General features: G+C 39.8%; 60 non-coding genes across 60 annotated transcripts; all 60 read left to right on the top strand.

Moving 5' to 3' along the window:
- Window positions 1-191: 191 nt before the first annotated feature.
- Window positions 192-264, top strand: trnar-ucg (transfer RNA arginine (anticodon UCG)). Its single transcript has one exon. It is a non-coding gene; the product is annotated as a tRNA-Arg (tRNA).
- Window positions 265-585: 321 nt separating this feature from the next.
- On the top strand, window positions 586-658 carry trnar-ucg (transfer RNA arginine (anticodon UCG)). The gene has a single exon. It is a non-coding gene; the product is annotated as a tRNA-Arg (tRNA).
- A 476-nt stretch (window positions 659-1,134) lies between these two features.
- On the top strand, window positions 1,135-1,205 carry trnag-ccc (transfer RNA glycine (anticodon CCC)). Its single transcript has one exon. It is a non-coding gene; the product is annotated as a tRNA-Gly (tRNA).
- A 551-nt stretch (window positions 1,206-1,756) lies between these two features.
- On the top strand, window positions 1,757-1,829 carry trnar-ucg (transfer RNA arginine (anticodon UCG)). Its single transcript has one exon. It is a non-coding gene; the product is annotated as a tRNA-Arg (tRNA).
- A 318-nt stretch (window positions 1,830-2,147) lies between these two features.
- trnar-ucg (transfer RNA arginine (anticodon UCG)) lies at window positions 2,148-2,220 on the top strand. The gene has a single exon. It is a non-coding gene; the product is annotated as a tRNA-Arg (tRNA).
- A 476-nt stretch (window positions 2,221-2,696) lies between these two features.
- On the top strand, window positions 2,697-2,767 carry trnag-ccc (transfer RNA glycine (anticodon CCC)). Its single transcript has one exon. It is a non-coding gene; the product is annotated as a tRNA-Gly (tRNA).
- Window positions 2,768-3,087: 320 nt separating this feature from the next.
- Window positions 3,088-3,158, top strand: trnag-ccc (transfer RNA glycine (anticodon CCC)). The gene has a single exon. It is a non-coding gene; the product is annotated as a tRNA-Gly (tRNA).
- Window positions 3,159-3,709: 551 nt separating this feature from the next.
- trnar-ucg (transfer RNA arginine (anticodon UCG)) lies at window positions 3,710-3,782 on the top strand. Its single transcript has one exon. It is a non-coding gene; the product is annotated as a tRNA-Arg (tRNA).
- A 479-nt stretch (window positions 3,783-4,261) lies between these two features.
- On the top strand, window positions 4,262-4,332 carry trnag-ccc (transfer RNA glycine (anticodon CCC)). Its single transcript has one exon. It is a non-coding gene; the product is annotated as a tRNA-Gly (tRNA).
- Window positions 4,333-4,651: 319 nt separating this feature from the next.
- On the top strand, window positions 4,652-4,722 carry trnag-ccc (transfer RNA glycine (anticodon CCC)). The gene has a single exon. It is a non-coding gene; the product is annotated as a tRNA-Gly (tRNA).
- A 160-nt stretch (window positions 4,723-4,882) lies between these two features.
- trnar-ucg (transfer RNA arginine (anticodon UCG)) lies at window positions 4,883-4,955 on the top strand. Its single transcript has one exon. It is a non-coding gene; the product is annotated as a tRNA-Arg (tRNA).
- A 318-nt stretch (window positions 4,956-5,273) lies between these two features.
- trnar-ucg (transfer RNA arginine (anticodon UCG)) lies at window positions 5,274-5,346 on the top strand. Its single transcript has one exon. It is a non-coding gene; the product is annotated as a tRNA-Arg (tRNA).
- Window positions 5,347-5,825: 479 nt separating this feature from the next.
- On the top strand, window positions 5,826-5,896 carry trnag-ccc (transfer RNA glycine (anticodon CCC)). The gene has a single exon. It is a non-coding gene; the product is annotated as a tRNA-Gly (tRNA).
- Window positions 5,897-6,215: 319 nt separating this feature from the next.
- trnag-ccc (transfer RNA glycine (anticodon CCC)) lies at window positions 6,216-6,286 on the top strand. The gene has a single exon. It is a non-coding gene; the product is annotated as a tRNA-Gly (tRNA).
- Window positions 6,287-6,446: 160 nt separating this feature from the next.
- On the top strand, window positions 6,447-6,519 carry trnar-ucg (transfer RNA arginine (anticodon UCG)). Its single transcript has one exon. It is a non-coding gene; the product is annotated as a tRNA-Arg (tRNA).
- A 318-nt stretch (window positions 6,520-6,837) lies between these two features.
- trnar-ucg (transfer RNA arginine (anticodon UCG)) lies at window positions 6,838-6,910 on the top strand. Its single transcript has one exon. It is a non-coding gene; the product is annotated as a tRNA-Arg (tRNA).
- A 479-nt stretch (window positions 6,911-7,389) lies between these two features.
- trnag-ccc (transfer RNA glycine (anticodon CCC)) lies at window positions 7,390-7,460 on the top strand. The gene has a single exon. It is a non-coding gene; the product is annotated as a tRNA-Gly (tRNA).
- Window positions 7,461-7,779: 319 nt separating this feature from the next.
- Window positions 7,780-7,850, top strand: trnag-ccc (transfer RNA glycine (anticodon CCC)). Its single transcript has one exon. It is a non-coding gene; the product is annotated as a tRNA-Gly (tRNA).
- A 160-nt stretch (window positions 7,851-8,010) lies between these two features.
- trnar-ucg (transfer RNA arginine (anticodon UCG)) lies at window positions 8,011-8,083 on the top strand. Its single transcript has one exon. It is a non-coding gene; the product is annotated as a tRNA-Arg (tRNA).
- Window positions 8,084-8,951: 868 nt separating this feature from the next.
- Window positions 8,952-9,022, top strand: trnag-ccc (transfer RNA glycine (anticodon CCC)). Its single transcript has one exon. It is a non-coding gene; the product is annotated as a tRNA-Gly (tRNA).
- Window positions 9,023-9,342: 320 nt separating this feature from the next.
- trnag-ccc (transfer RNA glycine (anticodon CCC)) lies at window positions 9,343-9,413 on the top strand. The gene has a single exon. It is a non-coding gene; the product is annotated as a tRNA-Gly (tRNA).
- Window positions 9,414-9,573: 160 nt separating this feature from the next.
- Window positions 9,574-9,646, top strand: trnar-ucg (transfer RNA arginine (anticodon UCG)). The gene has a single exon. It is a non-coding gene; the product is annotated as a tRNA-Arg (tRNA).
- Window positions 9,647-9,964: 318 nt separating this feature from the next.
- Window positions 9,965-10,037, top strand: trnar-ucg (transfer RNA arginine (anticodon UCG)). The gene has a single exon. It is a non-coding gene; the product is annotated as a tRNA-Arg (tRNA).
- Window positions 10,038-10,126: 89 nt separating this feature from the next.
- On the top strand, window positions 10,127-10,197 carry trnaw-cca (transfer RNA tryptophan (anticodon CCA)). Its single transcript has one exon. It is a non-coding gene; the product is annotated as a tRNA-Trp (tRNA).
- A 312-nt stretch (window positions 10,198-10,509) lies between these two features.
- On the top strand, window positions 10,510-10,580 carry trnag-ccc (transfer RNA glycine (anticodon CCC)). The gene has a single exon. It is a non-coding gene; the product is annotated as a tRNA-Gly (tRNA).
- Window positions 10,581-11,125: 545 nt separating this feature from the next.
- On the top strand, window positions 11,126-11,198 carry trnar-ucg (transfer RNA arginine (anticodon UCG)). The gene has a single exon. It is a non-coding gene; the product is annotated as a tRNA-Arg (tRNA).
- Window positions 11,199-11,285: 87 nt separating this feature from the next.
- Window positions 11,286-11,356, top strand: trnag-ccc (transfer RNA glycine (anticodon CCC)). The gene has a single exon. It is a non-coding gene; the product is annotated as a tRNA-Gly (tRNA).
- Window positions 11,357-11,516: 160 nt separating this feature from the next.
- Window positions 11,517-11,589, top strand: trnar-ucg (transfer RNA arginine (anticodon UCG)). The gene has a single exon. It is a non-coding gene; the product is annotated as a tRNA-Arg (tRNA).
- A 321-nt stretch (window positions 11,590-11,910) lies between these two features.
- On the top strand, window positions 11,911-11,983 carry trnar-ucg (transfer RNA arginine (anticodon UCG)). The gene has a single exon. It is a non-coding gene; the product is annotated as a tRNA-Arg (tRNA).
- An 863-nt stretch (window positions 11,984-12,846) lies between these two features.
- trnag-ccc (transfer RNA glycine (anticodon CCC)) lies at window positions 12,847-12,917 on the top strand. Its single transcript has one exon. It is a non-coding gene; the product is annotated as a tRNA-Gly (tRNA).
- Window positions 12,918-13,077: 160 nt separating this feature from the next.
- Window positions 13,078-13,150, top strand: trnar-ucg (transfer RNA arginine (anticodon UCG)). The gene has a single exon. It is a non-coding gene; the product is annotated as a tRNA-Arg (tRNA).
- Window positions 13,151-13,468: 318 nt separating this feature from the next.
- trnar-ucg (transfer RNA arginine (anticodon UCG)) lies at window positions 13,469-13,541 on the top strand. The gene has a single exon. It is a non-coding gene; the product is annotated as a tRNA-Arg (tRNA).
- Window positions 13,542-13,862: 321 nt separating this feature from the next.
- On the top strand, window positions 13,863-13,935 carry trnar-ucg (transfer RNA arginine (anticodon UCG)). The gene has a single exon. It is a non-coding gene; the product is annotated as a tRNA-Arg (tRNA).
- Window positions 13,936-14,411: 476 nt separating this feature from the next.
- Window positions 14,412-14,482, top strand: trnag-ccc (transfer RNA glycine (anticodon CCC)). The gene has a single exon. It is a non-coding gene; the product is annotated as a tRNA-Gly (tRNA).
- Window positions 14,483-14,801: 319 nt separating this feature from the next.
- Window positions 14,802-14,872, top strand: trnag-ccc (transfer RNA glycine (anticodon CCC)). Its single transcript has one exon. It is a non-coding gene; the product is annotated as a tRNA-Gly (tRNA).
- Window positions 14,873-15,020: 148 nt separating this feature from the next.
- On the top strand, window positions 15,021-15,093 carry trnar-ucg (transfer RNA arginine (anticodon UCG)). Its single transcript has one exon. It is a non-coding gene; the product is annotated as a tRNA-Arg (tRNA).
- Window positions 15,094-15,180: 87 nt separating this feature from the next.
- On the top strand, window positions 15,181-15,251 carry trnag-ccc (transfer RNA glycine (anticodon CCC)). Its single transcript has one exon. It is a non-coding gene; the product is annotated as a tRNA-Gly (tRNA).
- A 711-nt stretch (window positions 15,252-15,962) lies between these two features.
- Window positions 15,963-16,033, top strand: trnag-ccc (transfer RNA glycine (anticodon CCC)). Its single transcript has one exon. It is a non-coding gene; the product is annotated as a tRNA-Gly (tRNA).
- A 312-nt stretch (window positions 16,034-16,345) lies between these two features.
- On the top strand, window positions 16,346-16,416 carry trnag-ccc (transfer RNA glycine (anticodon CCC)). The gene has a single exon. It is a non-coding gene; the product is annotated as a tRNA-Gly (tRNA).
- Window positions 16,417-16,564: 148 nt separating this feature from the next.
- Window positions 16,565-16,637, top strand: trnar-ucg (transfer RNA arginine (anticodon UCG)). Its single transcript has one exon. It is a non-coding gene; the product is annotated as a tRNA-Arg (tRNA).
- Window positions 16,638-17,507: 870 nt separating this feature from the next.
- trnag-ccc (transfer RNA glycine (anticodon CCC)) lies at window positions 17,508-17,578 on the top strand. Its single transcript has one exon. It is a non-coding gene; the product is annotated as a tRNA-Gly (tRNA).
- A 312-nt stretch (window positions 17,579-17,890) lies between these two features.
- Window positions 17,891-17,961, top strand: trnag-ccc (transfer RNA glycine (anticodon CCC)). The gene has a single exon. It is a non-coding gene; the product is annotated as a tRNA-Gly (tRNA).
- Window positions 17,962-18,121: 160 nt separating this feature from the next.
- trnar-ucg (transfer RNA arginine (anticodon UCG)) lies at window positions 18,122-18,194 on the top strand. The gene has a single exon. It is a non-coding gene; the product is annotated as a tRNA-Arg (tRNA).
- A 712-nt stretch (window positions 18,195-18,906) lies between these two features.
- trnar-ucg (transfer RNA arginine (anticodon UCG)) lies at window positions 18,907-18,979 on the top strand. The gene has a single exon. It is a non-coding gene; the product is annotated as a tRNA-Arg (tRNA).
- A 476-nt stretch (window positions 18,980-19,455) lies between these two features.
- Window positions 19,456-19,526, top strand: trnag-ccc (transfer RNA glycine (anticodon CCC)). The gene has a single exon. It is a non-coding gene; the product is annotated as a tRNA-Gly (tRNA).
- A 319-nt stretch (window positions 19,527-19,845) lies between these two features.
- Window positions 19,846-19,916, top strand: trnag-ccc (transfer RNA glycine (anticodon CCC)). Its single transcript has one exon. It is a non-coding gene; the product is annotated as a tRNA-Gly (tRNA).
- A 312-nt stretch (window positions 19,917-20,228) lies between these two features.
- Window positions 20,229-20,299, top strand: trnag-ccc (transfer RNA glycine (anticodon CCC)). Its single transcript has one exon. It is a non-coding gene; the product is annotated as a tRNA-Gly (tRNA).
- A 160-nt stretch (window positions 20,300-20,459) lies between these two features.
- trnar-ucg (transfer RNA arginine (anticodon UCG)) lies at window positions 20,460-20,532 on the top strand. The gene has a single exon. It is a non-coding gene; the product is annotated as a tRNA-Arg (tRNA).
- Window positions 20,533-21,793: 1,261 nt separating this feature from the next.
- trnag-ccc (transfer RNA glycine (anticodon CCC)) lies at window positions 21,794-21,864 on the top strand. The gene has a single exon. It is a non-coding gene; the product is annotated as a tRNA-Gly (tRNA).
- A 319-nt stretch (window positions 21,865-22,183) lies between these two features.
- trnag-ccc (transfer RNA glycine (anticodon CCC)) lies at window positions 22,184-22,254 on the top strand. The gene has a single exon. It is a non-coding gene; the product is annotated as a tRNA-Gly (tRNA).
- A 312-nt stretch (window positions 22,255-22,566) lies between these two features.
- On the top strand, window positions 22,567-22,637 carry trnag-ccc (transfer RNA glycine (anticodon CCC)). Its single transcript has one exon. It is a non-coding gene; the product is annotated as a tRNA-Gly (tRNA).
- Window positions 22,638-22,956: 319 nt separating this feature from the next.
- trnag-ccc (transfer RNA glycine (anticodon CCC)) lies at window positions 22,957-23,027 on the top strand. The gene has a single exon. It is a non-coding gene; the product is annotated as a tRNA-Gly (tRNA).
- A 160-nt stretch (window positions 23,028-23,187) lies between these two features.
- On the top strand, window positions 23,188-23,260 carry trnar-ucg (transfer RNA arginine (anticodon UCG)). The gene has a single exon. It is a non-coding gene; the product is annotated as a tRNA-Arg (tRNA).
- A 318-nt stretch (window positions 23,261-23,578) lies between these two features.
- On the top strand, window positions 23,579-23,651 carry trnar-ucg (transfer RNA arginine (anticodon UCG)). Its single transcript has one exon. It is a non-coding gene; the product is annotated as a tRNA-Arg (tRNA).
- A 321-nt stretch (window positions 23,652-23,972) lies between these two features.
- trnar-ucg (transfer RNA arginine (anticodon UCG)) lies at window positions 23,973-24,045 on the top strand. Its single transcript has one exon. It is a non-coding gene; the product is annotated as a tRNA-Arg (tRNA).
- Window positions 24,046-24,134: 89 nt separating this feature from the next.
- On the top strand, window positions 24,135-24,205 carry trnaw-cca (transfer RNA tryptophan (anticodon CCA)). The gene has a single exon. It is a non-coding gene; the product is annotated as a tRNA-Trp (tRNA).
- A 312-nt stretch (window positions 24,206-24,517) lies between these two features.
- trnag-ccc (transfer RNA glycine (anticodon CCC)) lies at window positions 24,518-24,588 on the top strand. The gene has a single exon. It is a non-coding gene; the product is annotated as a tRNA-Gly (tRNA).
- A 160-nt stretch (window positions 24,589-24,748) lies between these two features.
- On the top strand, window positions 24,749-24,821 carry trnar-ucg (transfer RNA arginine (anticodon UCG)). Its single transcript has one exon. It is a non-coding gene; the product is annotated as a tRNA-Arg (tRNA).
- Window positions 24,822-24,908: 87 nt separating this feature from the next.
- On the top strand, window positions 24,909-24,979 carry trnag-ccc (transfer RNA glycine (anticodon CCC)). The gene has a single exon. It is a non-coding gene; the product is annotated as a tRNA-Gly (tRNA).
- A 160-nt stretch (window positions 24,980-25,139) lies between these two features.
- On the top strand, window positions 25,140-25,212 carry trnaq-uug (transfer RNA glutamine (anticodon UUG)). Its single transcript has one exon. It is a non-coding gene; the product is annotated as a tRNA-Gln (tRNA).
- The last annotated feature ends 451 nt before the right edge of the window (window positions 25,213-25,663 follow it).

Raw genomic sequence — 25,663 nt, forward strand, 5'->3', positions numbered from 1 at the left:
TGCGACCGGGGTTTGATTCACGGTTGGCACAATTTTCTTACTAATTTGCAATTTGTGGGAATCGTCTACCAGATGAAATGATTTTAAATACTGCTTTGCTTGTGAATTGAAATGAACATATCCAGCAACACTTCTGCGAAATTTTGTTTCAATTTTTACTTTGATATTCTAAAAAAACTCAGCTTGAGTTTGGCCCAGTGGCCTAATGTATAAGGCATCAGCTTTCGGAGCTGAGGATTGTGGGTTCGAGTCCCATCTGGGTCAAATCATGGTGGGAGGTACAAGACCTTGTTTTTTTGCTTTTTTTTTACGAATACTTTTGATTGACCAAGAAATCCTGATCTCCTGGTTACTGCGCTAATGCTGTAGTGGTATCATGCAGGATTCCCATTCTTGCGACCTGGGTTTGATTCCCGGTTGGCACAATTTTCTTAATAATTTGCAATTTGTGGGAATCGTCTACCAGATGAAATGATTTTAAATACTGCTTTGCTTGTGAATTGAAATGAACATATCCAGCAACACTTCTGCGCAATTTTGTTACAACTTTTCCTTTGATATTTTTAAAAAACTCTTATTGAGTTTGGCCCAGTGGCCTAATGGATAAGGCATCAGCCTTCGGAGCTGAGGATTGTGGGTTCGAGTCCCATCTGGGTCAAATCATGGTGGGAGGTACAAGAGCTTGTTTTTTTGCTTTTTTTTACAAATACTTTTGATTGACCAAGAAATCCTGATCTCCTGGTGACTGCGCTAATGCTGTAGTGGTATCATGCAAGATTCCCATTCTTGTGACCCTGGTTTGATTCCCGTTTGGCGCAATTTTCTTACTAATTTGCAATTTGTGGGTGTCGTATATCAGATCAAATGATTTTAAATATTGTTTTGCTTGTGAATTGAAATGTACATATCCAGCAACACTTCTGCGCAATTTTGTTACAATTTTTCATTTGATATTTTTAAAAATCTTTGCTTGAGTTTTGCCCAGTGTTCTAATGTATAAGGCATCAGCCTTTGCAGCTGAGGATTGTGGGTTCGATTCCCATCTGGGTCAAGTCATGCTGGAAAATGGACTTCTTCTTTGCTTATGTAACGAATACGTCTGACTTACCAATAAAGCCTGACTTACTTGCCACTGCGCTAATGGTGTAGTGGTATCATGCAAGATTCCCATTCTTGTGACCCAGGTTCGATTCCTGGTTGGCACAACTTTGTTACTAATTTGCAATTTGTGGGAATCGTGTATCAGATCAAATGATTTTAAATATTGTTTTGCTTGTGAATTGAAATGTACATATCCAGCAACACTTCTGCGCAATTTTGTTTCATTTTTTCCTTTGATATTTTTAAAAATGTCAGCTTGAGTTTGGCCCAGTGGCCTAATGGATAAGGCATCAGCCTTCAGAGCTGAGGATTGTGGGTTCGAGTCCCATCTGGGTCAAATCATGGTGGGAGGTACAGGAGCCTGTTTTTTGCTTTATTTACAAATACTTTTGACTGACCAAGAAATCCTGGTCAGCCGGGCACTGTGCTAATGCTGTAGTGGTATCATGCAGGATTCCCATTCTTGCGACCTGGGTTTGATTCCCGGTTGGCACAATTTTCTTACTAATTTGCAATTTGTGGGAATCGTCTACCAGATGAAATGATTTTAAATACTGCTTTGCTTGTGAATTGAAATGAACATATCCAGCAATACTTCTGCGAAATTTTGTTACAATTTTTCCTTTGATATTTTAAAAAAACTCTGCTTGAGTTTGGCCCAGTGGCCTAATGGATAAGGCATCAGCCTTCGGAGCTGAGGATTGTGGGTTCAAGTCCCATCTGGGTCAAATCATGGTGGGAGGTACAAGAGCTTGTTTTTTGCTTTATTTACAAATACTTTTGACTGACCAAGAAATCCTGGTCAGCCGGGCACTGTGCTAATGCTGTAGCGGTATCATGCAGGATTCCCATTCTTGCGACCTGGGTTTGATTCCCGGTTGGCACAATTTTCTTACTAATTTGCAATTTGTGGGAATCGTCTACCAGATGAAATGATTTTAAATACTGCTTTGCTTGTGAATTGAAATGAACATATCCAGCAATACTTCTGCGAAATTTTGTTACAATTTTTCCTTTGATATTTTAAAAAAACTCTGCTTGAGTTTGGCCCAGTGGCCTAATGGATAAGGCATCAGCCTTCGGAGCTGAGGATTGTGGGTTCAAGTCCCATCTGGGTCAAATCATGGTGGGAGGTACAAGAGCTTGTTTTTTTGCTTTTTTTTACGAATACTTTTGATTGACCAAGAAATCCTGATCTCCTGGTGACTGCGCTAATGCTGTAGTGGTATCATGCAAGATTCCCATTCTTGTGACCCTGGTTTGATTCCCGTTTGGCGCAATTTTCTTACTAATTTGCAATTTGTGGGAATCGTGTATCAGATCAAATGATTTTAAATATTGTTTTGCTTGTGAATTGAAATGTACATATCCAGCAACACTTCTGCGCAATTTTGTTACAATTTTTCATTTGATATTTTAAAAAATCTTTGCTTGAGTTTTGCCCAGTGTTCTAATGTATAAGGCATCAGCCTTTGCAGCTGAGGATTGTGGGTTCGATTCCCATCTGGGTCAAGTCATGCTGGAAAATGGACTTCTTCTTTGCTTATGTAACGAATACGTCTGACTTACCAATAAAGCCTGACTTACTTGCCACTGCGCTAATGGTGTAGTGGTATCATGCAAGATTCCCATTCTTGTGACCCAGGTTCGATTCCTGGTTGGCACAACTTTGTTACTAATTTGCAATTTGTGGGAATCGTGTATCAGATCAAATGATTTTAAATATTGTTTTGCTTGTGAATTGAAATGTACATATCCAGCAACACTTCTGCGCAATTTTGTTACAATTTTTCCTTTGATATTTTTTAAAAATCTTTGCTTGAGTTTTGCCCAGTGTTCTAGTGTATAAGGCATCAGCCTTCGGAGCTGAGGATTGTGGGTTCGAATCCCATCTGGGTCAAATCATGCTGGAAAATGGACTTCTCCTTCTTTGCTTATGTAACGAATACGTCTGACTTACCAATAAACCCTGATTTACTTGCCACTGCGCTAATGGTGTAGTGGTATCATGCAAGATTCCCATTCTTGTGACCCGGGTTCGATTCCCGGTTGGCGCAATTTTCTTACTAATTTGCAATTTGTGGGAATCGTGTACCAGAACAAATGATTTCAAATACTGCTTTGCTTGTGAATTGAAAGGTACATATCCAGCAACCCTTCTGCTCTATTTTGTTTCATTTTTTCCTTTGATATTTTTAAAAATGTCAGCTTGAGTTTGGCCCAGTGGCCTAATGGATAAGGCATCAGCCTTCAGAGCTGAGGATTGTGGGTTCGAGTCCCATCTGGGTCAAATCATGGTGGGAGGTACAGGAGCCTGTTTTTTGCTTTATTTACAAATACTTTTGACTGACCAAGAAATCCTGGCCAGCCGGGCACTGTGCTAATGCTGTAGTGGTATCATGCAGGATTCCCATTCTTGCGACCTGGGTTTGATTCCCGGTTGGCACAATTTTCTTACTAATTTGCAATTTGTGGGAATCGTCTACCAGATGAAATGATTTTAAATACTGCTTTGCTTGTGAATTGAAATGAACATATCCAGCAATACTTCTGCGAAATTTTGTTACAATTTTTCCTTTGATATTTTAAAAAAACTCTGCTTGAGTTTGGCCCAGTGGCCTAATGGATAAGGCATCAGCCTTCGGAGCTGAGGATTGTGGGTTCAAGTCCCATCTGGGTCAAATCATGGTGGGAGGTACAAGAGCTTGTTTTTTTGCTTTTTTTTACGAATACTTTTGATTGACCAAGAAATCCTGATCTCCTGGTGACTGCGCTAATGCTGTAGTGGTATCATGCAAGATTCCCATTCTTGTGACCCTGGTTTGATTCCCGTTTGGCACAATTTTCTTACTAATTTGCAATTTGTGGGTGTCGTATATCAGATCAAATGATTTTAAATATTGTTTTGCTTGTGAATTGAAATGTACATATCCAGCAACACTTCTGCGCAATTTTGTTACAATTTTTCCTTTGATATTTTAAAAAATCTTTGCTTGAGTTTTGCCCAGTGTTCTAATGTATAAGGCATCAGCCTTTGCAGCTGAGGATTGTGGGTTCGATTCCCATCTGGGTCAAGTCATGCTGGAAAATGGACTTCTCCTTCTTTGCTTATGTAACGAATACGTCTGACTTACCAATAAAGCCTGACTTACTTGTCACTGCGCTAATGGTGTAGTGGTATCATGCAAGATTCCCATTCTTGTGACCCAGGTTCGATTCCTGGTTGGTGCAACTTTGTTACTAATTTGCAATTTGTGGGAATCGTGTATCAGATCAAATGATTTTAAATATTGTTTTGCTTGTGAATTGAAATGTACATATCCAGCAACACTTCTGCGCAATTTTGTTACAATTTTTCATTTGATATTTTTAAAAATCTTTGCTTGAGTTTTGCCCAGTGTTCTAGTGTATAAGGCATCAGCCTTCGGAACTGAGGATTGTGGGTTCGAATCCCATCTGGGTCAAATCATGCTGGAAAATGGACTTCTCCTTCTTTGCTTATGTAACGAATACGTCTGACTTACCAATAAACCCTGATTTACTTGCCACTGCGCTAATGGTGTAGTGGTATCATGCAAGATTCCCATTCTTGTGACCCGGGTTCGATTCCCGGTTGGCGCAATTTTCTTACTAATTTGCAATTTGTGGGAATCGTGTACCAGAACAAATGATTTCAAATACTGCTTTGCTTGTGAATTGAAATGTACATATCCAGCAACCCTTCTGCTCTATTTTGTTTCAATTTTTCCTTTGATAGTTTTAAAAATGTCAGCTTGAGTTTGGCCCAGTGGCCTAATGGATAAGGCATCAGCCTTCGGAGCTGAGGATTGTGGGTTCGAGTCCCATCTGGGTCAAATCATGGTGGGAGGTACAAGAGCTTGTTTTTTGCTTTATTTACAAATACTTTTGACTGACCAAGAAATCCTGGTCAGCCGGGCACTGTGCTAATGCTGTAGTGGTATCATGCAGGATTCCCATTCTTGCGACCTGGGTTTGATTCCCGGTTGGCACAATTTTCTTACTAATTTGCAATTTGTGGGAATCGTCTACCAGATGAAATGATTTTAAATACTGCTTTGCTTGTGAATTGAAATGAACATATCCAGCAATACTTTTGCGAAATTTTGTTACAATTTTTCCTTTGATATTTTAAAAAAACTCTGCTTGAGTTTGGCCCAGTGGCCTAATGGATAAGGCATCAGCCTTCGGAGCTGAGGATTGTGGGTTCAAGTCCCATCTGGGTCAAATCATGGTGGGAGGTACAAGAGCTTGTTTTTTTGCTTTTTTTTACGAATACTTTTGATTGACCAAGAAATCCTGATCTCCTGGTGACTGCGCTAATGCTGTAGTGGTATCATGCAAGATTCCCATTCTTGTGACCCTGGTTTGATTCCCGTTTGGCACAATTTTCTTACTAATTTGCAATTTGTGGGTGTCGTATATCAGATCAAATGATTTTAAATATTGTTTTGCTTGTGAATTGAAATGTACATATCCAGCAACACTTCTGCGCAATTTTGTTACAATTTTTCCTTTGATATTTTAAAAAATCTTTGCTTGAGTTTTGCCCAGTGTTCTAATGTATAAGGCATCAGCCTTTGCAGCTGAGGATTGTGGGTTCGATTCCCATCTGGGTCAAGTCATGCTGGAAAATGGACTTCTCCTTCTTTGCTTATGTAACGAATACGTCTGACTTACCAATAAAGCCTGACTTACTTGTCACTGCGCTAATGGTGTAGTGGTATCATGCAAGATTCCCATTCTTGTGACCCAGGTTCGATTCCTGGTTGGTGCAACTTTGTTACTAATTTGCAATTTGTGGGAATCGTGTATCAGATCAAATGATTTTAAATATTGTTTTGCTTGTGAATTGAAATGTACATATCCAGCAACACTTCTGCGCAATTTTGTTACAATTTTTCATTTGATATTTTTAAAAATCTTTGCTTGAGTTTTGCCCAGTGTTCTAGTGTATAAGGCATCAGCCTTCGGAACTGAGGATTGTGGGTTCGAATCCCATCTGGGTCAAATCATGCTGGAAAATGGACTTCTCCTTCTTTGCTTATGTAACGAATACGTCTGACTTACCAATAAACCCTGATTTACTTGCCACTGCGCTAATGGTGTAGTGGTATCATGCAAGATTCCCATTCTTGTGACCCGGGTTCGATTCCCGGTTGGCGCAATTTTCTTACTAATTTGCAATTTGTGGGAATCGTGTACCAGAACAAATGATTTCAAATACTGCTTTGCTTGTGAATTGAAATGTACATATCCAGCAACCCTTCTGCTCTATTTTGTTTCAATTTTTCCTTTGATAGTTTTAAAAATGTCAGCTTGAGTTTGGCCCAGTGGCCTAATGGATAAGGCATCAGCCTTCGGAGCTGAGGATTGTGGGTTCGAGTCCCATCTGGGTCAAATCATGGTGGGAGGTACAAGAGCTTGTTTTTTGCTTTATTTACAAATACTTTTGACTGACCAAGAAATCCTGGTCAGCCGGGCACTGTGCTAATGCTGTAGTGGTATCATGCAGGATTCCCATTCTTGCGACCTGGGTTTGATTCCCGGTTGGCACAATTTTCTTACTAATTTGCAATTTGTGGGAATCGTCTACCAGATGAAATGATTTTAAATACTGCTTTGCTTGTGAATTGAAATGAACATATCCAGCAATACTTCTGCGAAATTTTGTTACAATTTTTCCTTTGATATTTAAAAAAAACTCTGCTTGAGTTTGGCCCAGTGGCCTAATGGATAAGGCATCAGCCTTCGGAGCTGAGGATTGTGGGTTCAAGTCCCATCTGGGTCAAGTCATGGTGGGAGGTACAAGAGCTTGTTTTTTTGCTTTTTTTTACGAATACTTTTGATTGACCAAGAAATCCTGATCTCCTGGTGACTGCGCTAATGCTGTAGTGGTATCATGCAAGATTCCCATTCTTGTGACCCTGGTTTGATTCCCGTTTGGTGCAATTTTCTTACTAATCTGCAATTTGTGGGTGTCGTATATCAGATCAAATGATTTTAAATATTGTTTTGCTTGTGAATTGAAATGTACATATCCAGCAACACTTCTGCGCAATTTTGTTACAATTTTTCCTTTGATATTTTAAAAAATCTTTGCTTGAGTTTTGCCCAGTGTTCTAATGTATAAGGCATCAGCCTTTGCAGCTGAGGATTGTGGGTTCGATTCCCATCTGGGTCAAGTCATGCTGGAAAATGGACTTCTCCTTCTTTGCTTATGTAACGAATACGTCTGACTTACCAATAAAGCCTGACTTACTTGTCACTGCGCTAATGGTGTAGTGGTATCATGCAAGATTCCCATTCTTGTGACCCAGGTTCGATTCCTGGTTGGCGCAACTTTGTTACTAATTTGCAATTTGTGGGAATCGTGTATCAGATCAAATGATTTTAAATATTGTTTTGCTTGTGAATTGAAATGTACATATCCAGCAACACTTCTGCGCAATTTTGTTACAATTTTTCATTTGATATTTTTAAAAATCTTTGCTTGAGTTTTGCCCAGTGTTCTAGTGTATAAGGCATCAGCCTTCGGAACTGAGGATTGTGGGTTCGAATCCCATCTGGGTCAAATCATGCTGGAAAATGGACTTCTCCTTCTTTGCTTATGTAACGAATACGTCTGACTTACCAATAAACCCTGATTTACTTGTCACTGCGCTAATGGTGTAGTGGTATCATGCAAGATTCCCATTCTTGTGACCCGGGTTCGATTCCCGGTTGGCGCAATTTTCTTACTAATTTGCAATTTGTGGGAATCGTCTACCAGATGAAATGATTTTAAATACTGCTTTGCTTGTGAATTGAAATGAACATATCCAGCAACACTTCTGCGAAATTTTGTTTCAATTTTTACTTTGATATTTTAAAAAAACTCTGCTTGAGTTTGGCCCAGTGGCCTAATGGATAAGGCATCAGCTTTCGGAGCTGAGGATTGTGGGTTCGAGTCCCATCTGGGTCAAATCATGGTGGGAGGTACAAGACCTTGTTTTTTTGCTTTTTTTTTACGAATACTTTTGATTGACCAAGAAATCCTAATCTCCTGGTTACTGCGCTAATGCTGTAGTGGTATCATGCAGGATTCCCATTCTTGCGACCTGGGTTTGATTCCCGGTTGGCACAATTTTCTTACTAATTTGCAATTTGTGGGAATCGTCTACCAGATGAAATGATTTTAAATACTGCTTTGCTTGTGAATTGAAATGAACATATCCAGCAACACTTCTGCGCAATTTTGTTACAACTTTTCCTTTGATATTTTTAAAAAACTCTTATTGAGTTTGGCCCAGTGGCCTAATGGATAAGGCATCAGCCTTCAGAGCTGAGGATTGTGGGTTCAAGTCCCATCTGGGTCAAATCATGGTGGGAGGTACAAGAGCTTGTTTTTTTGCTTTTTTTTACAAATACTTTTGATTGACCAAGAAATCCTGATCTCCTGGTGACTGCGCTAATGCTGTAGTGGTATCATGCAAGATTCCCATTCTTGTGACCCTGGTTTGATTCCCGTTTGGCGCAATTTTCTTACTAATTTGCAATTTGTGGGTGTCGTATATCAGATCAAATGATATTAAATATTGTTTTGAGTGAATTGAAATGTACATATCCAGCAACACTTCTGCGCAATTTTGTTACAATTTTTCATTTGATATTTTTAAAAATCTTTGCTTGAGTTTTGCCCAGTGTTCTAATGTATAAGGCATCAGCCTTTGCAGTTGAGGATTGTGGGTTCGATTCCCATCTGGGTCAAGTCATGCTGGAAAATGGACTTCTTCTTTGCTTATGTAACGAATACGTCTGACTTACCAATAAAGCCTGACTTACTTGCCACTGCGCTAATGGTGTAGTGGTATCATGCAAGATTCCCATTCTTGTGACCCAGGTTTGATTCCTGGTTGGCACAACTTTGTTACTAATTTGCAATTTGTGGGAATCGTGTATCAGATCAAATGATTTTAAATATTGTTTTGCTTGTGAATTGAAATGTACATATCCAGCAACACTTCTGCGCAATTTTGTTACAATTTTTCCTTTGATATTTTTTAAAAATCTTTGCTTGAGTTTTGCCCAGTGTTCTAGTGTATAAGGCATCAGCCTTCGGAGCTGAGGATTGTGGGTTCGAATCCCATCTGGGTCAAATCATGCTGGAAAATGGACTTCTCCTTCTTTGCTTATGTAACGAATACGTCTGACTTACCAATAAACCCTGATTTACTTGCCACTGCGCTAATGGTGTAGTGGTATCATGCAAGATTCCCATTCTTGTGACCCGGGTTCGATTCCCGGTTGGCGCAATTTTCTTACTAATTTGCAATTTGTGGGAATCGTGTACCAGAACAAATGATTTCGAATACTGCTTTGCTTGTGAATTGAAATGTACATATCCAGCAACCCTTCTGCTCTATTTTGTTTCATTTTTTCCTTTGATATTTTTAAAAATGTCAGCTTGAGTTTGGCCCAGTGGCCTAATGGATAAGGCGTCAGCCTTCGGAGCTGAGGATTGTGGGTTCGAGTCCCATCTGGGTCAAATCATGGTGGAAGGTACAGGAGCCTGTTTTTTGCTTTATTTACAAATACTTTTGACTGACCAAGAAATCCTGGTCAGCCGGGCACTGTGCTAATGCTGTAGTGGTATCATGCAGGATTCCCATTCTTGCGACCTGGGTTTGATTCCCGGTTGGCACAATTTTCTTACTAATTTGCAATTTGTGGGAATCGTCTACCAGATGAAATGATTTTAAATACTGCTTTGCTTGTGAATTGAAATGAACATATCCAGCAACACTTCTGCGAAATTTTGTTACAATTTTTCCTTTGATATTTAAAAAAAACTCTGCTTGAGTTTGGCCCAGTGGCCTAATGGATAAGGCATCAGCCTTCGGAGCTGAGGATTGTGGGTTCGAGTCCCATCTGGGTCAAATCATGGTGGGAGGTACAAGAGCTTGTTTTTTTGCTTTTTTTTACGAATACTTTTGACTGACCAAGAAATCCTGATCTGCTGTTGACTGCGCTAATGATGTAGTGGTATCATGCAGGATTCCAGTTCTTGTGACCTGGGTTCGATTCCTGGTTGGCGCAACTTTCTTACCAATTTGTGGGCGTTGTGTATCAGATCAAATGATTTTAAATATTGTATTGCTTGTGAATTGAAATGTACACATCCAGCAACACTTCTGCGCAATTTTGTTACAATTTTTCCATTGATATTTTAAAAAATCTTTGCTTGAGTTTTGCCCAGTGTTCTAATGTATAAGGCATCGGCCTTCGCAGCCGAGGATTGTGGGTTTGAGTCCCATCTGGGTCAAGTCATGCTGGAAAATGGACTTCTCCTTCTTTGCTTATGTAACGAATACGTCTGACTTACCAATAAAGCCTGACTTACTTGTCACTGCGCTAATGGTGTAGTGGTATCATGCAAGATTCCCATTCTTGTGACCCAGGTTCGATTCCTGGTTGGTGCAACTTTGTTACTAATTTGCAATTTGTGGGAATCGTGTATCAGATCAAATGATTTTAAATATTGTTTTGCTTGTGAATTGAAATGTACATATCCAGCAACACTTCTGCGCAATTTTGTTACAATTTTTCCTTTGATATTTTTAAAAATCTTTGCTTGAGTTTTGCCCAGTGTTCTAGTGTATAAGGCATCAGCCTTCGGAGCTGAGGATTGTTGGTTCGAATCCCATCTGGGTCAAATCATGCTGGAAAATGGACTTCTCCTTCTTTGCTTATGTAACGAATACGTCTGACTTACCAATAAACCCTGATTTGCTTGCCACTGCGCTAATGGTGTAGTGGTATCATGCAAGATTCCCATTCTTTTGACCCGGGTTCCCGGTTGGCGCAATTTTTTTACTAATTTGCAATTTGTGGGAATCGTGTACCAGAACAAATGATTTCAAATACTGCTTTGCTTGTGAATTGAAATGTACATATCCAGCAACCCTTCTGCTCTATTTTGTTTCAATTTTTCCTTTGATAGTTTTAAAAATGTCAGCTTGAGTTTGGCCCAGTGGCCTAATGGATAAGGCATCAGCCTTCGGAGCTGAGGATTGTGGGTTCGAGTCCCATCTGGGTCAAATCATGGTGGGAGGTACAGGAGCCTGATTTTTGCTTTATTTACAAATACTTTTGACTGACCAAGAAATCCTGGTCAGCCGGACACTGTGCTAATGGTGTAGTGGTATCATGCAGGATTCCCATTCTTGCGACCTGGGTTTGATTCCCGGTTGGTACAATTTTCTTACTAATTTGCAATTTGTGGGAATCATCTACCAGATGAAATGATTTTAAATACTGCTTTGCTTGTGAATTGAAATGAACATATCCAGCAACACTTCTGCGAAATTTTGTTACAATTTTTCCTTTGATATTTTAAAAAAACTGCGCTTGATTTTGGCCCAGTGGCCTAATGGATAAGGCATCAGCCTTCGGAGCTGAGGATTGTGGGTTCGAGTCCCATCTGGGTCAAATCATGGTGGGAGGTACAAGACCTTGTTTTTTTGCTTTTTTTTTGCGAATACTTTTGATTGACCAAGAAATCCTGATATCCTGGTTACTGCGCTAATGCTGTAGTGGTATCATGCAGGATTCCTATTCTTGCGACCTGGGTTTGATTCCCGGTTGGCACAATTTTCTTACTAATTTGCAATTTGTGGGAATCGTCTACCAGATGAAATGATTTTAAATACTGCTTTGCTTGTGAATTGAAATGAACATATCCAGCAACACTTCTGCTCTATTTTGTTACAATTTTTCCTTTGATATTTTTAAAAAACTCTTATTGAGTTTGGCCCAGTGGCCTAATGGATAAGGCATCAGCCTTCGGAGCTGAGGATTGTGGGTTCGAGTCCCATCTGGGTCAAATCATGGTGGGAGGTACAAGACCTTGTTTTTTTGCTTTTTTTTTGCGAATACTTTTGATTGACCAAGAAATCCTGATATCCTGGTTACTGCGCTAATGCTGTAGTGGTATCATGCAGGATTCCTATTCTTGCGACCTGGGTTTGATTCCCGTTTGGCGCAATTTTCTTACTAATTTGCAATTTGTGGGTGTCGTATATCAGATCAAATGATTTTAAATATTGTTTTGCTTGTGAATTGAAATGTACATATCCAGCAACACTTCTGCGCAATTTTGTTACAATTTTTCCTTTGATATTTTTAAAATTCTTTGCTTGAGTTTTGCCCAGTGTTCTAGTGTATAAGGCATCAGCCTTCGGAGCTGAGGATTGTGGGTTCGAATCCCATCTGGGTCAAATCATGCTGGAAAATGGACTTCTCCTTCTTTGCTTATGTAACGAATACGTCTGACTTACCAATAAACCCTGATTTACTTGCCACTGCGTTAATGGTGTAGTGGTATCATGCAAGATTCCCATTCTTGTGACCCGTGTTCGATTCTTGGTTGGCGCAACTTTTGTACCAATTTGTGGACGTTGTGTATCAGATCAAATGATTTTAAATATTGTATTGCTTGTGAATTGAAATGTACACATCCAGCAACACTTCTGCGCAATTTTGTTACAATTTTTCCAATGATATTTTAAAAAATCTTTGCTTGAGTTTTGCCCAGTGTTCTAATGTATAAGGCATCGGCCTTCGCAGCTGAGGATTGTGGGTTTGAGTCCCATCTGGGTCAAGTCATGCTGGAAAATGGACTTCTCCTTCTTTGCTTATGTAACGAATACGTCTGATTTACCAATAAACCCTGATTTACTCATCGCTGTGCTAATGGTGTAGTGGTATCATGCAAGATTCCCATTCTTGTGACCCGGGTTCGATTCCCGGTTGGCGCAATTTTCTTACTAATTTGCAATTTGTGGGAATCGTGTACCAGAACAAATGATTTCAAATACTGCTTTGCTTGTGAATTGAAATGTACATATCCAGCGACCCTTCTGCTCTATTTTGTTTCAATTTTTCCTTTGATATTTTAAAAAGTGTCAGCTTGAGTTTGGCCCAGTGGCCTAATGGATAAGGCATCAGCCTTCGGAGCTGAGAATTGTGGGTTCGAGTCCCATCTGGGTCAAATCATGGTGGGAGGTACAGGAGCCAGTTTTTTGCTTTATTTACAAATACTTTTGACTGACCAAGAAATCCTGGTCAGCCGGGTACTGTGCTAATGGTGTAGTGGTATCATGCAGGATTCCCATTCTTGCGACCGGGGTTTGATTCCTGGTTGGCACAATTTTCTTACTAATTTGCAATTTGTGGGAATCGTCTACCAGATGAAATGATTTTAAATACTGCTTTGCATGTGAATTGAAATGAACATATCCAGCAACACTTCTGCTCTATTTTGTTACAATTTCTCCTTTGATATTTTAAAAAAACTCTGCTTGATTTTGGCCCAGTGGCCTAATGGATAAGGCATCAGCCTTCGGAGCTGAAGATTGTGGGTTCGAGTCCCATCTGGGTCAAATCATGGTGGGAGGTACAAGACCTTGTTTTTTTGCTTTTTTTTTGCGAATACTTTTGATTGACCAAGAAATCCTGATATCCTGGTTACTGCGCTAATGCTGTAGTGGTATCATGCAGGATTCCTATTCTTGCGACCTGGGTTTGATTCCCGGTTGGCACAATTTTCTTACTAATTTGCAATTTGTGGGAATCGTCTACCAGATGAAATGATTTTAAATACTGCTTTGCTTGTGAATTGAAATGAACATATCCAGCAACACTTCTGCGCAATTTTGTTACAATTTTTCCTTTGATATTTTTAAAAAACTCTTATTGAGTTTGGCCCAGTGGCCTAATGGATAAGGCATCAGCCTTCGGAGCTGAGGATTGTGGGTTCGAGTCCCATCTGGGTCAAATCATGGTGGGAGGTACAAGAGCTTGTTTTTTTGCTTTTTTTTACAAATACTTTTGATTGACCAAGAAATCCTGATCTCCTGGTGACTGCGCTAATGCTGTAGTGGTATCATGCAAGATTCCCATTCTTGTGACCCTGGTTTGATTCCCGTTTGGCGCAATTTTCTTACTAATTTGCAATTTGTGGGTGTCGTATATCAGATCAAATGATTTTAAATATTGTTTTGCTTGTGAATTGAAATGTACATATCCAGCAACACTTCTGCGCAATTTTGTTACAATTTTTCATTTGATATTTTTAAAAATCTTTGCTTGAGTTTTGCCCAGTGTTCTAATGTATAAGGCATCAGCCTTTGCAGCTGAGGATTGTGGGTTCGATTCCCATCTGGGTCAAGTCATGCTGGAAAATGGACTTCTTCTTTGCTTATGTAACGAATACGTCTGACTTACCAATAAAGCCTGACTTACTTGCCACTGTGCTAATGGTGTAGTGGTATCATGCAAGATTCCCATTCTTGTGACCCAGGTTCGATTCCTGGTTGGCGCAACTTTGTTACTAATTTGCAATTTGTGGGAATCGTGTATCAGATCAAATGATTTTAAATATTGTTTTGCTTGTGAATTGAAATGTACATATCCAGCAACACTTCTGCGCAATTTTGTTACAATTTTTCCTTTGATATTTTTAAAAATCTTTGCTTGACTTTTGCCCAGTGTTCTAGTGTATAAGGCATCAGCCTTCGGAGCTGAGGATTGTGGGTTCGAATCCCATCTGGGTCAAATCATGCTGGAAAATGGACTTCTCCTTCTTTGCTTATGTAACGAATACGTCTGACTTACCAATAAACCCTGATTTACTTGCCACTGCGCTAATGGTGTAGTGGTATCACGCAAGATTCCCATTCTTGTGACCCGGGTTCGATTCCCGGTTGGCGCAATTTGCAATTTGTGGGAATCGTGTACCAGAACAAATGATTTCAAATACTGCTTTGCTTGTGAATTGAAATGTACATATCCAGCGACCCTTCTGCTCTATTTTGTTTCAATTTTTCCTTTGATATTTTAAAAAGTGTCAGCTTGAGTTTGGCCCAGTGGCCTAATGGATAAGGCATCAGCCTTCGGAGCTGAGAATTGTGGGTTCGAGTCCCATCTGGGTCAAATCATGGTGGGAGGTACAGGAGCCAGTTTTTTGCTTTATTTACAAATACTTTTGACTGACCAAGAAATCCTGGTCAGCCGGGCACTGTGCTAATGGTGTAGTGGTATCATGCAGGATTCCCATTCTTGCGACCTGGGTTTGATTCCCGGTTGGCACAATTTTCTTACTAATTTGCAATTTGTGGGAATCGTCTACCAGATGAAATGATTTTAAATACTGCTTTGCATGTGAATTGAAATGAACATATCCAGCAACACTTCTGCGAAATTTTGTTTCAATTTTTCCTTTGATATTTTAAAAAAACTCTGCTTGAGTTTGGCCCAGTGCCCTAATGGATAAGGCATCAGCCTTCGGAGCTGAGGATTGTGGGTTTGAGTCCCATCTGGGTCAAATCATGGTGGGAGGTAAAAGAGCTTGTTTTTTTCTTTTTTTTATGAATACTTTTGATTGACCAAGAAATCCTGATATCCTGGTTACTGCGCTAATGCTGTAGTGGTATCATGCAAGATTCCCATTCTTGTGACCCTGGTTTGATTCCCGTTTGGCGCAATTTTCTTACTAATTTGCAATTTGTGGGTGTCGTATATCAGATCAAATGATTTTAAATATTGTTTTGCTTGTGAATTGAAATGTACATATCCAGCAACACTTCTGCGCAATTTTGTTACAATTTTTCCTTTGATATTTTTAAAAATCTTTGCTTGAGTTTTGCCCAGTGTTCTAGTGTATAAGGCATCAGCCTTCGGAGCTGAGGATTGTGGGTTCGAATCCCATCTGGGTCAAATCATGCTGGAAAATGGACTTCTCCTTCTTTGCTTATGTAACGAATACGTCTGACTTACCAATAAACCCTGATTTACTTGCCACTGCGCTAATGGTGTAGTGGTATCATGCAAGATTCCCATTCTTGTGACCCGTGTTCGATTCTTGGTTGGCGCAACTTTTGTACCAATTTGTGGGCGTTGTGTATCAGATCAAATGATTTTAAATATTGTATTGCTTGTGAATTGAAATGTACACATCCAGCAACACTTCTGCGCAATTTTGTTACAATTTTTCCAATGATATTTTAAAAAATCTTTGCTTGAGTTTTGCCCAGTGTTCTAATGTATAAGGCATCGGCCTTCGCAGCTGAGGATTGTGGGTTTGAGTCCCATCTGGGTCAAGTCATGCTGGAAAATGGACTTCTCCTTCTTTGCTTATGTAACGAATACGTCTGATTTACCAATAAACCCTGATTTACTCATCGCTGTGCTAATGGTGTAGTGGTATCATGCAAGATTCCCATTCTTGTGACCCGGGTTCGATTCCCGGTTGGCGCAATTTGCAATTTGTGGGAATCGTGTACCAGAACAAATGATTTCAAATACTGCTTTGCTTGTGAATTGAAATGTACATATCCAGCGACCCTTCTGCTCTATTTTGTTTCAATTTTTCCTTTGATATTTTAAAAAGTGTCAGCTTGAGTTTGGCCCAGTGGCCTAATGGATAAGGCATCAGCCTTCGGAGCTGAGAATTGTGGGTTCGAGTCCCATCTGGGTCAAATCATGGTGGGAGGTACAGGAGCCAGTTTTTTGCTTTATTTACAAATACTTTTGACTGACCAAGAAATCCTGGTCAGCCGGGCACTGTGCTAATGGTGTAATGGTATCATGCAGGATTCCCATTCTTGCGACCTGGGTTTGATTCCCGGTTGGCACAATTTTCTTACTAATTTGCAATTTGTGGGAATCGTCTACCAGATGAAATGATTTTAAATACTGCTTTGCATGTGAATTGAAATGAACATATCCAGCAACACTTCTGCGAAATTTTGTTTCAATTTTTCCTTTGATATTTTAAAAAAACTCTGCTTGAGTTTGGCCCAGTGCCCTAATGGATAAGGCATCAGCCTTCGGAGCTGAGGATTGTGGGTTTGAGTCCCATCTGGGTCAAATCATGGTGGGAGGTAAAAGAGCTTGTTTTTTTGCTTTTTTTTACGAATACTTTTGATTGACCAAGAAATCCTGATATCCTGGTTACTGCGCTAATGCTGTAGTGGTATCATGCAAGATTCCCATTCTTGTGACCCTGGTTTGATTCCCGTTTGGCGCAATTTTCTTACTAATTTGCAATTTGTGGGTGTCGTATATCAGATCAAATGATTTTAAATATTGTTTTGCTTGTGAATTGAAATGTACATATCCAGCAACACTTCTGCGCAATTTTGTTACAATTTTTCCTTTGATATTTTTAAAAATCTTTGCTTGAGTTTTGCCCAGTGTTCTAGTGTATAAGGCATCAGCCTTCGGAGCTGAGGATTGTGGGTTCGAATCCCATCTGGGTCAAATCATGCTGGAAAATGGACTTCTCCTTCTTTGCTTATGTAACGAATACGTCTGACTTACCAATAAACCCTGATTTACTTGCCACTGCGCTAATGGTGTAGTGGTATCATGCAAGATTCCCATTCTTGTGACCCGTGTTCGATTCTTGGTTGGCGCAACTTTTGTACCAATTTGTGGGCGTTGTGTATCAGATCAAATGATTTTAAATATTGTATTGCTTGTGAATTGAAATGTACACATCCAGCAACACTTCTGCGCAATTTTGTTACAATTTTTCCAATGATATTTTAAAAAATCTTTGCTTGAGTTTTGCCCAGTGTTCTAATGTATAAGGCATCGGCCTTCGCAGCTGAGGATTGTGGGTTTGAGTCCCATCTGGGTCAAGTCCTGCTGGAAAATGGACTTCTCCTTCTTTGCTTATGTAACGAATACGTCTGATTTACCAATAAACCCTGATTTACTCATCGCTGTGCTAATGGTGTAGTGGTATCATGCAAGATTCCCATTCTTGTGACCCGGGTTTGATTCCCGGTTGGCGCAATTTTCTTACTAATTTGCAATTTGTGGGAATCGTGTACCAGAACAAATGATTTCAAATACTGCTTTGCTTGTGAATTGAAATGTACATATCCAGCGACCCTTCTGCTCTATTTTGTTTCAATTTTTCCTTTGATATTTTAAAAAGTGTCAGCTTGAGTTTGGCCCAGTGGCCTAATGGATAAGGCATCAGCCTTCGGAGCTGAGAATTGTGGGTTCGAGTCCCATCTGGGTCAAATCATGGTGGGAGGTACAGGAGCCAGTTTTTTGCTTTATTTACAAATACTTTTGACTGACCAAGAAATCCTGGTCAGCCGGGTACTGTGCTAATGGTGTAGTGGTATCATGCAGGATTCCCATTCTTGCGACCGGGGTTTGATTCCTGGTTGGCACAATTTTCTTACTAATTTGCAATTTGTGGGAATCGTCTACCAGATGAAATGATTTTAAATACTGCTTTGCATGTGAATTGAAATGAACATATCCAGCAACACTTCTGCTCTATTTTGTTACAATTTCTCCTTTGATATTTTAAAAAAACTCTGCTTGATTTTGGCCCAGTGGCCTCATGGATAAGGCATCAGCCTTCTGAGCTGAAGATTGTGGGTTCGAGTCCCATCTGGGTCAAATCATGGTGGGAGGTACAAGACCTTGTTTTTTTGCTTTTTTTTTGCGAATACTTTTGATTGACCAAGAAATCCTGATATCCTGGTTACTGCGCTAATGCTGTAGTGGTATCATGCAGGATTCCTATTCTTGCGACCTGGGTTTGATTCCCGGTTGGCACAATTTTCTTACTAATTTGCAATTTGTGGGAATCGTCTACCAGATGAAATGATTTTAAATACTGCTTTGCTTGTGAATTGAAATGAACATATCCAGCAACACTTCTGCGCAATTTTGTTACAATTTTTCCTTTGATATTTTTAAAAAACTCTTATTGAGTTTGGCCCAGTGGCCTAATGGATAAGGCATCAGCCTTCGGAGCTGAGGATTGTGGGTTCGAGTCCCATCTGGGTCAAATCATGGTGGGAGGTACAAGAGCTTGTTTTTTTGCTTTTTTTTACAAATACTTTTGATTGACCAAGAAATCCTGATCTCCTGGTGACTGCGCTAATGCTGTAGTGGTATCATGCAAGATTCCCATTCTTGTGACCCTGGTTTGATTCCCGTTTGGCGCAATTTTCTTACTAATTTGCAATTTGTGGGTGTCGTATATCAGATCAAATGATTTTAAATATTGTTTTGCTTGTGAATTGAAATGTACATATCCAGCAACACTTCTGCGCAATTTTGTTACAATTTTTCATTTGATATTTTTAAAAATCTTTGCTTGAGTTTTGCCCAGTGTTCTAATGTATAAGGCATCAGCCTTTGCAGCTGAGGATTGTTGGTTCGATTCCCATCTGGGTCAAGTCATGCTGGAAAATGGACTTCTTCTTTGCTTATGTAACGAATACGTCTGACTTACCAATAAAGCCTGACTTACTTGCCACTGTGCTAATGGTGTAGTGGTATCATGCAAGATTCCCATTCTTGTGACCCAGGTTCGATTCCTGGTTGGCACAACTTTGTTACTAATTTGCAATTTGTGGGAATCGTGTATCAGATCAAATGATTTTAAATATTGTTTTGCTTGTGAATTGAAATGTACATATCCAGCAACACTTCTGCGCAATTTTGTTACAATTTTTCCTTTGATATTTTTAAAAATCTTTGCTTGACTTTTGCCCAGTGTTCTAGTGTATAAGGCATCAGCCTTCGGAGCTGAGGATTGTGGGTTCGAATCCCATCTGGGTCAAATCATGCTGGAAAATGGACTTCTCCTTCTTTGCTTATGTAACGAATACGTCTGACTTACCAATAAACCCTGATTTACTTGCCACTGCGCTAATGGTGTAGTGGTATCATGCAAGATTCCCATTCTTGTGACCCGTGTTCGATTCCTGGTTGGCGCAACTTTTGTACCAATTTGTGGGCGTTGTGTATCAGATCAAATGATTTTAAATATTGTATTGCTTGTGAATTGAAAAGTACACATCCAGCAACACTTCTGCGCAATTTTGTTACAATTTTTCCATTGATATTTTAAAAAATCTTTGCTTGAGTTTTGCCCAGTGTTCTAATGTATAAGGCATCGGCCTTCGCAGCTGAGGATTGTGGGTTTGAGTCCCATCTGGGTCAAGTCATGCTGGAAAATGGACTTCTCCTTCTTTGCTTATGTAACGAATACGTCTGATTTACCAATAAACCCTGATTTACTCGTTGCTGTGCTAATGGTGTAGTGGTATCATGCAAGATTCCCATTCTTGTGACCCGGGTTCGATTCCCGGTTGGCGCAATTTTCTTACTAATTTGCAATTTGTGGGAATCGTGTACCAGAACAAATGATTTCAAATACTGCTTTGCTTGTGAATTGAAATGTACATATCCAGCGACCCTTCTGCTCTATTTTGTTTCAATTTTTCCTTTGATATTTTAAAAAGTGTCAGCTTGAGTTTGGCCCAGTGGCCTAATGGATAAGGCATCAGCCTTCGGAGCTGAGAATTGTGGGTTCGAGTCCCATCTGGGTCAAATCATGGTGGGAGGTACAGGAGCCAGTTTTTTGCTTTATTTACAAATACTTTTGACTGACCAAGAAATCCTGGTCAGCCGGGTACTGTGCTAATGGTGTAGTGGTATCATGCAGGATTCCCATTCTTGCGACCGGGGTTTGATTCCTGGTTGGCACAATTTTCTTACTAATTTGCAATTTGTGGGAATCGTCTACCAGATGAAATGATTTTAAATACTGCTTTGCATGTGAATTGAAATGAACATATCCAGCAACACTTCTGCTCTATTTTGTTACAATTTCTCCTTTGATATTTTAAAAAAACTCTGCTTGATTTTGGCCCAGTGGCCTCATGGATAAGGCATCAGCCTTCTGAGCTGAAGATTGTGGGTTCGAGTCCCATCTGGGTCAAATCATGGTGGGAGGTACAAGACCTTGTTTTTTTGCTTTTTTTTTGCGAATACTTTTGATTGACCAAGAAATCCTGATATCCTGGTTACTGCGCTAATGCTGTAGTGGTATCATGCAGGATTCCTATTCTTGCGACCTGGGTTTGATTCCCGGTTGGCACAATTTTCTTACTAATTTGCAATTTGTGGGAATCGTCTACCAGATGAAATGATTTTAAATACTGCTTTGCTTGTGAATTGAAATGAACATATCCAGCAACACTTCTGCGCAATTTTGTTACAATTTTTCCTTTGATATTTTTAAAAAACTCTTATTGAGTTTGGCCCAGTGGCCTAATGGATAAGGCATCAGCCTTCAGAGCTGAGGATTGTGGGTTCAAGTCCCATCTGGGTCAAATCATGGTGGGAGGTACAAGAGCTTGTTTTTTTGCTTTTTTTTACAAATACTTTTGATTGACCAAGAAATCCTGATCTCCTGGTGACTGCGCTAATGCTGTAGTGGTATCATGCAAGATTCCCATTCTTGTGACCCTGGTTTGATTCCCGTTTGGCGCAATTTTCTTACTAATTTGCAATTTGTGGGTGTCGTATATCAGATCAAATGATTTTAAATATTGTTTTGCTTGTGAATTGAAATGTACATATCCAGCAACACTTCTGCGCAATTTTGTTACAATTTTTCATTTGATATTTTTAAAAATCTTTGCTTGAGTTTTGCCCAGTGTTCTAATGTATAAGGCATCAGCCTTTGCAGCTGAGGATTGTGGGTTCGATTCCCATCTGGGTCAAGTCATGCTGGAAAATGGACTTCTTCTTTGCTTATGTAACGAATACGTCTGACTTACCAATAAAGCCTGACTTACTTGCCACTGTGCTAATGGTGTAGTGGTATCATGCAAGATTCCCATTCTTGTGACCCAGGTTCGATTCCTGGTTGGCGCAACTTTGTTACTAATTTGCAATTTGTGGGAATCGTGTATCAGATCAAATGATTTTAAATATTGTTTTGCTTGTGAATTGAAATGTACATATCCAGCAACACTTCTGCGCAATTTTGTTACAATTTTTCCTTTGATATTTTTAAAAATCTTTGCTTGACTTTTGCCCAGTGTTCTAGTGTATAAGGCATCAGCCTTCGGAGCTGAGGATTGTGGGTTCGAATCCCATCTGGGTCAAATCATGCTGGAAAATGGACTTCTCCTTCTTTGCTTATGTAACGAATACGTCTGACTTACCAATAAACCCTGATTTACTTGCCACTGCGCTAATGGTGTAGTGGTATCATGCAAGATTCCCATTCTTGTGACCCGTGTTCGATTCCTGGTTGGCGCAACTTTTGTACCAATTTGTGGGCGTTGTGTATCAGATCAAATGATTTTAAATATTATATTGCTTGTGAATTGAAATGTACACATCCAGCAACACTTCTGCGCAATTTTGTTACAATTTTTCCATTGATATTTTAAAAAATCTTTGCTTGAGTTTTGCCCAGTGTTCTAATGTATAAGGCATCGGCCTTCGCAGCTGAGGATTGTGGGTTTGAGTCCCATCTGGGTCAAGTCATGCTGGAAAATGGACTTCTCCTTCTTTGCTTATGTAACGAATACGTCTGACTTACCAATAAAGCCTGACTTACTTGCCACTGCGCTAATGGTGTAGTGGTATCATGCAAGATTCCCATTCTTGTGACCCAGGTTCGATTCCTGGTGGGCGCAACTTTGTTACTAATTTGCAATTTGTGGGAATCGTGTATCAGATCAAATGATTTTAAATATTGTTTTGCTTGTGAATTGAAATGTACATATCCAGCAACACTTCTGCGCAATTTTGTTACAATTTTTCCTTTGATATTTTTAAAAATCTTTGCTTGAGTTTTGCCCAGTGTTCTAGTGTATAAGGCATCAGACTTCGGAGCTGAGGATTGTTGGTTCGAATCCCATCTGGGTCAAATCATGCTGGAAAATGGACTTCTCCTTCTTTGCTTATGTAACGAATACGTCTGACTTACCAATAAACCCTGGTTTACTTGCCACTGCGCTAATGGTGTAGTGGTATCATGCAAGATTCCCATTCTTGTGACCCGGGTTCGGTTCCCGGTTGGCGCAATTTTCTTACTAATTTGCAATTTGTGGGAATCGTGTACCAGAACAAATGATTTCAAATACTGCTTTGCTTGTGAATTGAAATGTACATATCCAGCAACCCTTCTGCTCTATTTTGTTTCAATATTTCCTTTGATAGTTTTAAAAATGTCAGCTTGAGTTTGGCCCAGTGGCCTAATGGATAAGGCATCAGCCTTCGGAGCTGAGGATTGTGGGTTCGAGTCCCATCTGGGTCAAATCATGGTGGGAGGTACAGGAGCCTGTTTTTTGCTTTATTTACAAATACTTTTGACTGACCAAGAAATCCTGGTCAGCCGGGCACTGTGCTAATGGTGTAGTGGTGTCATGCAGGATTCCCGTTCTTGCGACCTGGGTTTGATTCCCGGTTGGCACAATTTTCTTACTAATTTGCAATTTGTGGGAATCGTCTACCAGATGAAATGATTTTAAATACTGCTTTGCTTGTGAATTGAAATGAACATATCCAGCAACACTTCTGCGAAATTTTGTTACAATTTTTCCTTTGATATTTTAAAAAAACTCCGCTTGAGTTTGGCCCAGTGGCCTAATGGATAAGGCATCAGCCTTCGGAGCTGAGAATTGTGGGTTCGAGTCCCATCTGGGTCAAATCATGGTGGGAGGTACAAGACCTTGTTTTTTTGCTTTTTTTTTACGAATACTTTTGATTGACCAAGAAATCCTGATATCCTGGTTACTGCGCTAATGCTGTAGTGGTATCATGCAGGATTCCCATTCTTGCGACCTGGGTTTGATTCCCGGTTGGCACAACTTTCTTACTAATTTGCAATTTGTGGGAATCGTCTACCAGATGAAATGATTTTAAATACTGCTTTGCTTGTGAATTGAAATGAACATATCCAGCAACACTTCTGCGAAATTTTGTTACAATTTTTCCTTTGATATTTTAAAAAAACTCTGCTTGAGTTTGGCCCAGTGGCCTAATGGATATGGCATCAGCCTTCGGAGCTGAGGGTTGTGGGTTCGAGTCCCATCTGGGTCAAATCATGGTGGGAGGTACAAGAGCTTGTTTTTTTGCTTTTTTTTACGAATACTTTTGACTGACCAAGAAATCCTGATCTGCTGTTGACTGCGCTAATGATGTAGTGGTATCATGCAGGATTCCAGTTCTTGTGACCTGGGTTCGATTCCTGGTTGGCGCAACTTTCTTACCAATTTGTGGGCGTTGTGTATCAGATCAAATGATTTTAAATATTGTATTGCTTGTGAATTGAAATGTACACATCCAGCAACACTTCTGCGCAATTTTGTTACAATTTTTCCATTGATATTTTAAAAAATCTTTGCTTGAGTTTTGCCCAGTGTTCTAATGTATAAGGCATCGGCCTTCGCAGCTGAGGATTGTGGGTTTGAGTCCCATCTGGGTCAAGTCATGCTGGAAAATGGACTTCTCCTTCTTTGCTTATCTAACGAATACGTCTGACTTACCAATAAAGCCTGACTTACTTGCCACTGCGCTAATGGTGTAGTGGTATTATGCAAGATTCCCATTTTTGTGACCCAGGTTCGATTCCTGGTTGGCGCAACTTTGTTACTAATTTGCAATTTGTGGGAATCGTGTATCAGATCAAATGATTTTAAATATTGTTTTGCTTGTGAATTGAAATGTACATATCCAGCAACACTTCTGCGCAATTTTGTTTCAATATTTCCTTTGATAGTTTTAAAAATGTCAGCTTGAGTTTGGCTCAGCGGCCTAATGGATAAGGCATCAGCCTTCGGAGCTGAGGATTGTGGGTTCGAGTCCCATCTGGGTCAAATCATGGTGGGAGGTACAGGATCCTGTTTTTTGCTTTATTTACAAATACTTTTGACTGACCAAGAAATCCTGGTCAGCCGGGCACTGTGCTAATGGTGTAGTGGTATCATGCAGGATTCCCATTCTTGCGACCTGGGTTTGATTCCCGGTTGGCACAATTTTCTTACTAATTTGCAATTTGTGGGAATCGTCTACCAGATGAAATGATTTTAAATACTGCTTTGCTTGTGAATTGAAATGAACATATCCAGCAACACTTCTGCGCAATTTTGTTACAATTTTTTCTTTGATATTTTTAAAAAACTCTTATTGAGTTTGGCCCAGTGGCCTAATGGATAAGGCATCAGCCTTTGGAGCTGACGATTGTGGGTTCCAGTCCCATCTGGGTCAAATCATGGTGGGAGGTACAAGACCTTGTTTTTTTGCTTTTTTTTACAAATACTTTTGATTGACCAAGAAATCCTGATCTCCTGGTGACTGCACTAATGCTGTAGTGGTATCATGCAAGATTCCCATTCTTGTGACCCTGGTTTGATTCCCGTTTGGCGCAATTTTCTTACTAATTTGTAATTTTTGGGTGTCGTATATCAGATCAAATGATTTTAAATATTGTTTTGCTTGTGAATTGAAATGTACATATCCAGCAACACTTCTGCTCAATTTTGTTACAATTTTTCATTTGATATTTTTAAAAATCTTTGCTTGAGTTTTGCCCAGTGTTCTAATGTATAAGGCATCAGCCTTTGCAGCTGAGGATTGTGGGTTCGATTCCCATCTGGGTCAAGTCATGCTGGAAAATGGACTTCTCCTTCTTTGCTTATGTAACGAATACGTCTGACTT

The sequence above is a fragment of the Salminus brasiliensis genome, chromosome 14 (assembly GCF_030463535.1).
Source record: "Salminus brasiliensis chromosome 14, fSalBra1.hap2, whole genome shotgun sequence".
Taxonomy (NCBI): Eukaryota; Metazoa; Chordata; class Actinopteri; order Characiformes; family Bryconidae; genus Salminus; species Salminus brasiliensis.